The sequence below is a fragment of the Nycticebus coucang genome, chromosome 12, assembly GCF_027406575.1.
Source record: "Nycticebus coucang isolate mNycCou1 chromosome 12, mNycCou1.pri, whole genome shotgun sequence".
NCBI lineage: Eukaryota > Metazoa > Chordata > Mammalia > Primates > Lorisidae > Nycticebus > Nycticebus coucang.
In genome coordinates, this window is record NC_069791.1 from 68,711,976 (window position 1) to 68,721,647 (window position 9,672).

Below are 9,672 nucleotides of genomic sequence, written 5' to 3' on the forward strand. Positions count from 1 at the left end.
TCATGAGGTTTCATTGAAGTCTCACAATGTAGATTAAGTGAATAAAGAACAGCACAGGGGGGAAAGTAAATATAAAAATATTTGTTTCCTCTATATAACAAAGAAAGAAATAATAAACAACAAAACCTTGATATATGAGTTCATATTATTTGTATATCCTTGTTTATGTGTTTTAATAGACAGAATGGAAGGATATCCTCCCAACTATTAACATGACTTACCTCAGGCCTCAGGTAGAGTGGGGCTATTATTTTATTTATTTACCTCTGAATTATTTGAATTATTACAAAAAGCAATTATTACTTGAGTAATTAAAAATATTGAAAATATTTGCTTTGTATACACTCACACTTTTTAAAATTCATATAGCAACTTGCATGACTCACTCAGGGGTTGACAGACCTGGATGTTCAGGGAAGAAATACCCATCTAACGCCCTGATGTTGTCTCAGATTTAGGATATGCCTACATAAAGCCAAGAAAAATCCAAGTATTCAAGTAGTGAAGTTCAGACTTTAGCCTGTTTTCATCCTGATGTTTGGTATAGTTTCTTGAGAGGTTCTTAAGCCTGACTGCATGGTAGTGATCAGTACCCGGAGTGCTTAACAACAGCAGTAACAATGACAATAAAACCGTTCACGGCCCCAGCCTCAGACTTGTTAAATCTCCAGGTGAGTCTAGACAGGGTTGATATTCATTTGTGTGGATGAATCTAATCTAACATCTAATCAATTGTTAGAAACTAGTTAAACTAGCTGCTGTTGTTTAAATATTTGTCCCCTTCAGGCGGCGCCTGTGGCTCAGTGAGCAGGGCGCCAGCCCATATACCGAGGGTGGCGGGTTCAAACCCGGCCCCAGCCAAACTGCAACCAAAAAATAGCCGGGCGTTGTGGCGGGCGCCTGTAGTCCCAGCTACTCGGGAGGCTGAGGCAGGAGAATCGCTTAAGCCCAGAAGTTGGAGGTTGCTGTGAGCTGTATGAGGCCATGGCACTCTACCGAGGGCAATAAAGTGAAACTCTGTCTCTACAAAAAAAAAAAAAAAGTAAATATTTGTCCCCTTCGAAACTCATGCTGATGCTTGGCACCCATTGCTCAATGGTCAGGGCGCTGGCCACATACACAGGGGCTGGTGGGTTCAAACCCAGCCCAGGGCTGATAAACAATGATGACAACTACAACAGGCACCTGTAGTCCCAGCTGCTTAGGAGGCTGAGGCAAGAGAACCGCTTGAGCCCAAGAGTTTGAGGTTGCTGTGAGCTGTGAAGGCACAGCTCTCTACTGAGGGTGACATAGTGAGATTCTGTCTCAAAAAAAAATAAAAAAAATTCATGCTGAAACTTAATTCCCAATGTGGCAGTATTGAGAGGTGGGGCCTTTAACAGGTAGTGGAGTCATGAGGGCTTCATGGATTAATGGGTTATCACAGGAGTGGCATTGGTGGCTTTACCAGAAGAGGAAGAGACCTGAGCCAGCACACTCAGCCCCCTTGCTATGTGATACCCTACACCACCCCAGGACTCTGCAGAGGGTCCCCACTAGCAAGAAGGCCCTCCTCAGATGTGGTTTCTTGGCCTCGGACCTCTCAGCCTCCATAACTATAAGAAATAAATTCCACTTCTTTATAAATTATTCAGTTTCAGGTGTTCTGTTATAAGCAACAGAAGACAGACCAAGACACCAGCCCTCTGGTGTCACTCAGATCTCACCAACAGTTTGCTTTCCTAGATTTTTAAAAACTCTTCAGGCCAGGTGCCATGACTCATGCCTGTAACCCTATCACTCTGGGAGGCCCAGGTGGGAGGATCCCTTGACCTCAGGAGTTCGAGACCAGCCTGAGCAAGAGTGACACCCCATCTCCACTAAAAATAGAAAATTTGGCCTGGTGTTGTGGTAGGCACCTGTAGTCCCAGCTACTCGGGAGGCTGAGGCAGAAGGATTGCTTGAGCCCAGGAGTTTGAGGTGCTGTGAACTAGGCTGACACCATGGCACTTGACAATACCATGGCCTTAACAACAGAATGAGACCCTGGCTCAAAAACAAAAAAAAAAACAAAAAGAAAGAAAGAAAAGAAAAGAAAAGGAAAAACCCTTCAGCTTTCTGACATCACATAGCACAATACCATGGAAGTTTTTAGTCTGAGTCTTAAAATACAGCTTAGTTGTGGCTTTTCTAGAACCACGGTGATGAACTGAGCTGGTTATCTCATAGTATTTCCAAGCTGGATGCTTTCCCATGGGTCCTAGAGATCATGAAAGTCTTCATTGCACAGATGAGAAAATGTCACCCAAAGGGGTTCTCTACAGATTTACTATATTGGGTGTGGGTGGGGAGGGGAGAGAGAGAGAGACAGTGTGTGTGTGTGTGAGAGAGAGAGAGAGAGGAACAGAAAGGAGGAGGAGGAAAAGAAGGAAGGGAGGGAGGGAGAGAGGGAGAGTGAGTGCTGTAAAAGACTTGTATTACTTTGACTCATTTATGTAGCTGGTTTTATTCTATATTATGTCAGGAAGTTTCTCTAAGGATCGGTTTTACTTAAACTTGGTAAAAAAAAAAAAATCAGTCAAGGTCCAAATGAATTGTTGAGAATTGCTCATCTGGCTCATCTATCCTTCCTTGTGGATTTGTACTAACTCAAGTCCTGGCCTTGGCCTCTTAAAGAAAGTAAAAAACATATACATATTTTTAAGTTTCTGTATCTTTACCCAATGCACTTCTCCAAGAGGTGGGCTTTTTTCCTTTGCAGTTTTATTGAAAGTATTTTGTTTCAGAAAGAAATCCTCTGGCTTACCCTGAAATGTCCCAGAACAAATGGAGTTCTGTGAGAACAAGGCCTTGGATTACCTACCCGTCTGTGTGTCTGAGAGCGGTAGAAGACCTGCCCGTTGTGTTTCTTTTTGAGGTCAAAGTGAGTAATAAAGACAAGATGGCTCAGAGCAGAAAATACGTTACCCGCCGTGACTGTAAGATTAGGAGGGAGGAAGGACATTTATGCTTATCAGATAAAAATTTAGTAGTGCATTTTCTTCTGTTAAAATCCCATTATATTCCCATGCTGGGCCATTACAAATGTCATCTCATGTGTATATGTTATCACAAATGCACATTTATGAATTCTTAGGTGAATCTGCTAACCTATGTGTACAGTTTTATCATAAGCTTGTATGATTTAGATTTACACACTGCCATATGTGCAAAACCGTGATCTCATGTGTACAACAGTTCCTCGTGTTACATCCCATGGACACATGTCTATGTATAATTGTGGTGGCCACCAGCAGTCCTTGGTGTCCTACATTCTAACTACCAGTGATATTACCGATTTTTTTCTTAACAAGATACAGCTTTATTTATTAGTACACAATTTACATCCTATGAATTTCACCCATTTTAAAAGTACAATGCAATTAGTTTCAGTACATTTGTAGAGTTGTGCAACCCTCACTGCAATCTAGTTTTAGAACAGTCCTGTCACCCCCAAAAGATCTCTCATACTCATTTGCAGTCAACCCTTTTCTCACCCTTAGGCGTAGGCAACTACTAATCTACTTTCTGTCTCTGTAAGTTTGTCTTTTCTGGACATTTGGTATAAAAGGAATCATATATAATGTAGTCTTCCTTCACTTAGCGTAATGTTTTTGAAGTTGTTGCATGTGTCAGTAGCTCACTCCCTTTTTACTGAGTGGTATTCCCCTATGTGGATGCATGGCATTTTGTTTATCCACTCACTAGATGATGGAGATTTGGATTGTTTCTACTTTGGGCTATTATGAATAATGCTTCTGTGAATATTTTTGTACAAGTTTTTGTGTGAACAAATGTTTTCATTTCTCTTAGTGGGATACCTAGGAATGGGATTCTTGGGTCACAAGCCAAATGTATGTTTAACTTTATAAGAACCACCAAAGAGTTTTTTTAAATGGCTGAACAATTTTGCAGTTCTACCAGTAGTGTATGAGCCTTCCAGTTGCTCCCTCATCAGACTTTAGCATTTTTTTTTTTTTTTGTAGAGACAGAGTTTCACTTTATTGCCCTCAGTAGAGTGCCGTGGCATCACACAACTCACAGCAACCTCCAACTCCTGGGCTCAAGCGATTCTCTTGCCTCAGCCTCCCGAGTAGCTGGGACTACAGGCGCCCACCACAACACCCGGCCATTTTTTTGTTGCAGTTCGGCAGGGGCCGGGCTTGAACCCCCACCCTCCGTATATGGGGCCGGTGCCCTACCGACTGAGCGACAGGTGCCGCCCCAGACTTCAGTATTTTAAGTATTTTTTATTTTAGCCATTCTAATTGGTGTGTAGCGGTTTTGATTTGCATTTCCCTAATCACTAGTAATGTTGAGTCTCTTTTTGTTATTTACTAGTTATTTGCCCTCTGAACTTTGCACCTTTGTCAAAAATCAGTTGACTGTATGTTTGAAGTCTGTTTCTGGACTCTCTGTTGTGTTTCATTGATTTATTTGACTATTATTATTTCAATACCACATAATCCTGATTTCTGTAATTTTAAAATAAGAGCTGAAATCAGATAGTATATGCTTTCCAACTTTGTTCTTTTTTTTTCAAGTGTTTCACCTATCTTAAGTCCTTTGAATTTCCATATGAATGATAGAAGTAACTCATCAATTTGTACAAGATAGGTTATTACAGTTTTGTTTGGAATTACCTTGAATCTATTGGTTAATTTGAGGAGAATTGACATCTTAGAAATGCTGAGTCTTCCAATTCACAAACATGGAATATTTCTCCAATTTTTTAGGTCTTCTTTAATTTTCCTCAAAATGTTCTTTAGTGTACTAGTCTTGCATGTCTTTTGATTGATATGTTTCTAAGCATTTCAGTTTTATGCTATCATTGACTTTCACACTTCAATTTTTGATTGCTGTTAGTATATAAAAATATAATTGATTTGAATATAATGATCTTGAATCCTGAAGCCTCTTAGACTCACTAGTTATAGTAGCTTTTTTGTGTTCCATAGGATTTTTTTTTCATAGGCAATCACATAGTCTACAGAGCTGAAATTTCTGGGGCTCATTATTCTTTTGTGTAGACCCATATTTCCATCTGGTATAATTTTCTAACGTATGAAGATTTTCTTTAATACATCATGTGCTGGAGGTCTGCTACTGATAAATTTTTGGCTCTTATGTGTCTGAAAAAATATTTTTTTAAAAAAATATGGAACATTTCACAAGTATGTGTGTCATCCTTGTACAGGGGCCATGCTAATCTTCTCTGTATCATTCCAATTTTAGTATATGTGCTGCTGAAGTGAGCACCTGAATAAGTATTTTGCTCTTATTTTTGAAAGGTAATGTTATTGGGTCATAGAATTCTTAATTGACAGATTTCCGTTCAGTAATTTAGAGATACTCTTTTTCTTTGGACTTACACTATTTCCAAATAGAAGTCTGCTATCATGCTCATCTCTATTCCTCTACATATACCATTTCTTTTTTCTGGCCACTTTTTAGGATTTTTCTCATATAACTGTGATGTGCCTTGGTGTAATTTTTTTTGTGTGTGTTTATTATACTTGGGGTTCTATTGAGCTTCTTGGATCTATGATTCTATGCTTTTCATATATTTGGAGAAATTTGGGGCCATTTTTTCTTCTAACATTTTTTTCTGTCCCCCTCCTCTCCTTTGGGATCTCCAATTATCTCACTGGCTTATTTTAGATTTCCCCCAAATATAAACAACGGTAGCCCATAGATGAGATATGGAGGTGGTTATATAGTTAGTTTTTGATACAGTCTTGCAGAATAGCAAGGAGGAAAAAATAATCAAGTTAAGATAGGGAGCACACTGGATAAAAAGTCAGAAATTCTTTGTTCAAACTGCACCATAATTAACTATGTGACTTTTGGCCAGCCACTTTGTCTTTCTGAATCTCAATTTCCTCTCCTGGGAAATCTGAGAGTTGTTCCAAATGACATCCAAGGTTCCCTCCAGCTTACAATTTTTTCGGTTCTGAGTAAATTTTGGTGTAAGAAAAGGGAAAGAAAGAACTTCAAATCTCATCTCCTCATACACACCCCCCCACACACACTCCCAGCATCCATTCATCTTCTCTTGTCTCAGTGTAGTTTGAACAATTTGAGTTCAATAGGATTAGGGAACTAGGTTATTTGGACCCATCCTGTCACTGACAACAGCAGGATTTTAAAAAGTCCTTAAAGGCATGAGTCTGAAAAGACAGTAAGAAACTTCTAGGGAAATCAGGGATTTAGAGAAGTAAACAGAATACGTAAGCCATGTTGGCCCATGAAAGGGAACTAATTTATTATTGGCCTAAATCCCTAATGCTCCAGTGACTGAGAATTTCAGGACATAGTTTATTGTCATTTAATGAATGGGATAAGGACATAAAGAATGGGATTCATTTCTACAACAAATTCCTTATTTAATATTAGTTGTGTCCAAGGATTAGTATATTCTGTCTGGAATAAAAACTGCCATAACATAATAGAGTTCGATCTGAGTTCTTACATCATTAAACTACTTGACATGACCTCCAAGATCTTGTTTCACAATTAGACAATTCTGAAACCATATTTCCTAATCTTCCCATGGCCACTAATTATGTGGAAATTATGGTGGGCAGGCCCTCCCCCTCTCCTGACACTTACTTTTATGGTTGCTTTCTGTTTCTTCCAACAATAAGGCATGTTGTGAAATTGAGTTTCAGTCTCATTCTTTTCCAATCCATCAGCTCAGATACTGATCACAGAACAGGTCAATGTGCTAGCTTTTGACATTTCTATTTCAGGTTTTTCAAAATAGTCTTTCAAAGGCATATGCTTATAATGATGATTGATGATTCAACAAAACTTCGGTGGGGTCACCTTTAATTTGGGCTAAGAGGAGGAAAAAACCCTCCGTATCTCCTGGTTATCAGTATCAACCCACAAACGTGGGAGGATCATAGAAATAACTCTTATTCAACCCAAGCCAGCCCACAGATTCCCCAAGGATTGTGCTTAAAGTAAATATTATGGCAACAAGAACATAAGCAATTTGGGGAGGGAATAAATGTTCTTAGTCTTTTGCCTTGTTTCCAGGATTCCATTTGCAGTGTTTGTATGTGTGTGCCCTGTGGCTGAGATTCCATAAGGAATTTTAAGCATGATGCTATAGAGAAAAGCTAAGGCTGATTTTAATGGGAAAGTCTATTCTCTGTTTTTGACTTCTTTTCAATGGATGTCCTTTCAAGGTTGTCATTTTCTGGAGTAAAACCATTTCTCTATTCCTCAGTCTCTCAAAAGACAGTCAACATTAGGAGGACTTTGGTTTCTGTTGTTTTTCCTGGGTATAGGAATTTCCAATGTATAATTGAAATGGCAATCTCGTAGTCTTGACTGCAATTTTCAGGCCATCAGGTAACCTTCTGATGAAGAACTTAGGAGGCTTTTACTGTAAATTACTATGTTATCTACTTGTGGGAATAATATTTTCTGAAGCATTTGGCCTCTATACACAACAACACACCTTTTACAACAAATATTTATTGAGCACTTACAATGTGCCAGGCAATAGTCTAGTGCTGGAGACACAGAAGTAAAAAACCCAAAGTTTTTATCTTTTATCATTACCAGTTGAGAGAATATTTCCTGGCCCGTTTACTCTATCAGCATAACCTTCAGCAAAATCTGAAGTATCATGAATAGCACTTATGTAATAATTTGAGGATTAATGTTGATTTCAAACGCAAAGGAAATGGCAATCTTCCCACCATGTCACCAGCAAACACCCGTGTTCTTTATACTTCCAGGCTTAGGTGGTTTTTAAGCCAGAACGCATATCACTTATTTGTTTAAAAATTAAGATTAAACATCAGAACATCAGCTGCAGTTTCAAGTAGTTTAATGCATATTTATTTTGTTATGGGATTTGGAAATAGAGATAATTCTTTTTAGTGCCAAAATGGCAATGAAAAATATGAAATACAATAAAAAGAATGAAGTCTAAGCTTTGACCTGAAATATCACACATTGACTCAGATGCTCTTTGCTTTCATATGCCATGAGGTTTTTTTTTTTTAATTTTGGCATTAAATGACCTTATCTGTCAAATGCAAAGACTCAAGGCTGCAATAAAGCGTTATGCCTTTGTTCTCATAACCCTGTTATCACCTTATATAGTTTTCAGTAAGCTAGACTTAAAACAATTATGATATACCATCACTTTCCACAAAAAATTTTTCCTTCATTCTAAGGGTAAATATTTCCTAATAAATCCAGCTGGGATTCTTTGAGTTGGGGAGTAAAATAAAGATTGCTTAACTGATTCTTGTTGAAAAGAAAGTCGTATTTAGAGAATTGATTTATTTGGGCTGTTTATCTTTAAGAGACATGTCCTCTACCTCCTTCCACCCAGATGAACTGTTCATTAGCTGGACTGAATCACAGAGCAAAAGAAGAAAGAGTCTGGATGGAATAAGCTACCACCTCTGCGACAAAAGCAGCAACGTACATGAAGGGTTTAATTCTCTTCATGTGGTCGAGGGCTGAGTGGAGATGGCAACGGGATATCTGGAACACAGATGAACATCTTTTCCTGATGGAGACTGATAATGGTACAATTCCTCTCTGATTAGCAGTCTAAAATATGCAGTTGTTTTGCACCTTTCAGTCAGCTAAGAGAAGGCTATCCCAGGTGTGAACATCAGTATTCCTGGGGGAATCAATGCTTCACTGAGATGAAACAGACAGTGAGAATTTTAGCTCAAAGCTCAAGGTTGTACTAAACCTAATCTGTGGACAATACATCATTGGAGAACTTGTTTGGGCCCTGATCCTCTAATTTCAATTGCTTTTTGGGCTCAGGACCTCTGACAGTGCTGGAAGAGAAGTCTGTTCCTTTATAATTTCACCTTAGGCCCCATCAAGTGGTGTTACAGATCCTGCAGAAAAGGATGGTAAACCTCCCCCCCCCACCACATTTATGTGACACTTCCATCTGGATGTCCAGATGGAAGAATTTTAGAAAGTCTGGAATATGTAGACATTCAAGACGCAAATTCCCACTTTCCTTTGCTTGATTAAAAACTGAACATTGTTACTATTCATTTTGTTCATCCTTGCAAGTGTCTGTTCTGGTCACCTGGCAAAATGATAACCCTCTCCCTCCTTACAGATCATAGGTGAGTGATGCTACTGAAGATGAGATAAATTTATCCTAAGGTATCCTTGGAAACAGAGAACTTACTTGGAAGAGAGGACTGAAAGTTAGAGTTTACTAACTACATATCTTAGTTTTTCCCCAATGGCTTCACCCTTCCTTTCTTTTGCCCTCTCTTCTGGATTCCCAGAACTTCCTCTCTACCATGCCCTCCACTACCCTTTCCTAGGGCTAATTTAGTTCTCAACGTCTTCATGAAAATGTCCCCTACCATTCTTACACAGTAACTTTTTTCATACAAAGTTGCAAAATGGATTGATTATATTGAGCAAAACCTTCTGTTTCTTTCCCTCATCACTATTCCAGTTGTGCACAAAGACATGTAACAGATATTTACTGAAAGAGGGAAGTGCATAAGACCTAGATGTTGCTCTTAAGGAGCTCATAGTCCAGTCAAAAAGATGATTATAACACAGGCTTAAAGTAGTAGAACAAACTACCATTCTTTATTGTCTTATTTCAGACTGAGCAAAATCAGGTAAACTCAGGTG

General features: G+C 38.8%; 1 non-coding gene across 1 annotated transcript; it reads right to left on the minus strand.

The window, feature by feature from the left end:
- Nucleotides 1–5,170: 5,170 nt before the first annotated feature.
- Nucleotides 5,171–5,277, minus strand: LOC128562829 (U6 spliceosomal RNA). The gene has a single exon (XR_008373529.1). It is a non-coding gene; the product is annotated as a U6 spliceosomal RNA (small nuclear RNA).
- Between the last annotated feature and the right edge of the window lie 4,395 nt (nt 5,278–9,672).